The sequence below is a fragment of the Sinocyclocheilus anshuiensis genome, unplaced genomic scaffold, assembly GCF_001515605.1.
Source record: "Sinocyclocheilus anshuiensis isolate Anshui unplaced genomic scaffold, SAMN03320099.WGS_v1.1 scaffold350, whole genome shotgun sequence".
In the NCBI taxonomy this organism is placed as follows: Eukaryota; Metazoa; Chordata; class Actinopteri; order Cypriniformes; family Cyprinidae; genus Sinocyclocheilus; species Sinocyclocheilus anshuiensis.
In genome coordinates, this window is record NW_015546064.1 from 177,524 (window position 1) to 179,132 (window position 1,609).

General features: G+C 36.5%; 1 protein-coding gene across 1 annotated transcript in view; it reads right to left on the reverse strand.

Moving 5' to 3' along the window:
• Positions 1-1,609, reverse strand: part of LOC107699612 (neurexin-2-like) — a gene marked incomplete at its 3' end in the record, with an annotated part of 357,587 nt that overhangs the window by 176,735 nt on the left and 179,243 nt on the right. The window lies entirely within an intron of this gene.

Here is a 1,609-nt window from a genome sequence, read left to right on the forward strand (position 1 = left end):
TGAAAAACGCAGCAGCGGCGCGTCTCGTGGGCTAGACTAACAAAACATTAAACTACAACGTCACTTACATCATCATCACCGCATCTCGTGCTCCACTGCTGACGTTCCCTGACGCACATCTAACGTTGGATTGAACTATTTTTGCATTCAAATGCAAATGTTTATTTTAAATTCGACTAATATTCATTCTTTATTCACAATCTCCTCATCGCAGGCAGGCACAGCCCTCATGTTCGTGTTTGTGTGTGCTTTCTGCGTCACTCAGAGCACATGCCTATATCGCGCACTATATCGTACATTTTTAACATCGTTATCGAAGAAGGTGTACCGTCGATAAATATCGATACCGTTTTATCGCCCAGGCCTAGGTTAAAGTGTGCTGTGAATCCAATCCATCTGCTCCAGACCAGATTTTTTCCCCATTACAATCTTAATCGTCACTGGCGTCTGTGCTGCTCTCACACACACTGCACTGGAGCGTCACTGGCATCTGTGCTGCTCTCACACACACACACACTGCACTGAAGCGTCACTGGCGTCTGTGCTGCTTTCACACACACTGCACTGGAGCGTCACTGGCGTCTGCTCTGCTCTCACACACACTGCACTGGAGCGTCACTGGCGTCTGTTCTGCTCTCACACACACTGCACTGCTGCGTCCCTGGCGTCTGTGCTGCCCTCACACACACTGCACTGGAGCGTCACTGGCATCTGTGCTGCTCTCACACACACACACACACACACACGCAGGAAAGTGTACCACCTGGTCACCATGGCAACTAGTCAGCCCTGTACTGTACTCCGATGATAATGGGTTGAATTTTGATTTAGTTATTGTGTAGAGGGATTGGCCCACGAGCATGTACCTGCAGAATATATGAAATTCAAATATTACGTTTTTTTTCTTGAAGCCTATATATAAAAATTAATCACAATATTTTCATAATGTACTTATAATTTTCTTGGGGACCACATTGTCATACATGGCATTGTTGCATAAATAATTACAAAAATAATTATAATACATTCAAGAGTAAAATGCATTACATCATAACATGGTATATAACATTTAAATGGATATTTTGTCAATATGAATAAAGAATAATATGCTAAAAACTAAATTAAATTAGATGTGATTGAATTAAGGATTACATTGTGTTACATTATAACTTAGTTTATAATTAACATTATAACTAACTATTAGTGCTGTCAAATCGATTAATCGCTTCCAAAATAAAAGTTTGTTTACATAATATATGTGTGTGTACTGTGTATATTTATATGTATATAGAAATACACACACATGTAAGAAATGTAAGAAATATTTACGTGTATATATTCATAATTATATATGATTTATATTATAAATATAAATATATATACCATTTATTTCTTAAATATTTACATGTATGTGTGTGTATTTCTATATACATATAAATATACACAGTACACAGTGTTCTCGATTTGACAGCACTACATATAATTATAATATGCAACATTATAATATACAGTATAAAAATATATTTTGAAATTTGCTAAAGATTACATGTAACAGTGTTATAAAATTATTAGTGTTTTAAAAGTTTGACGTTAAGAAGTGTCAGCAAAT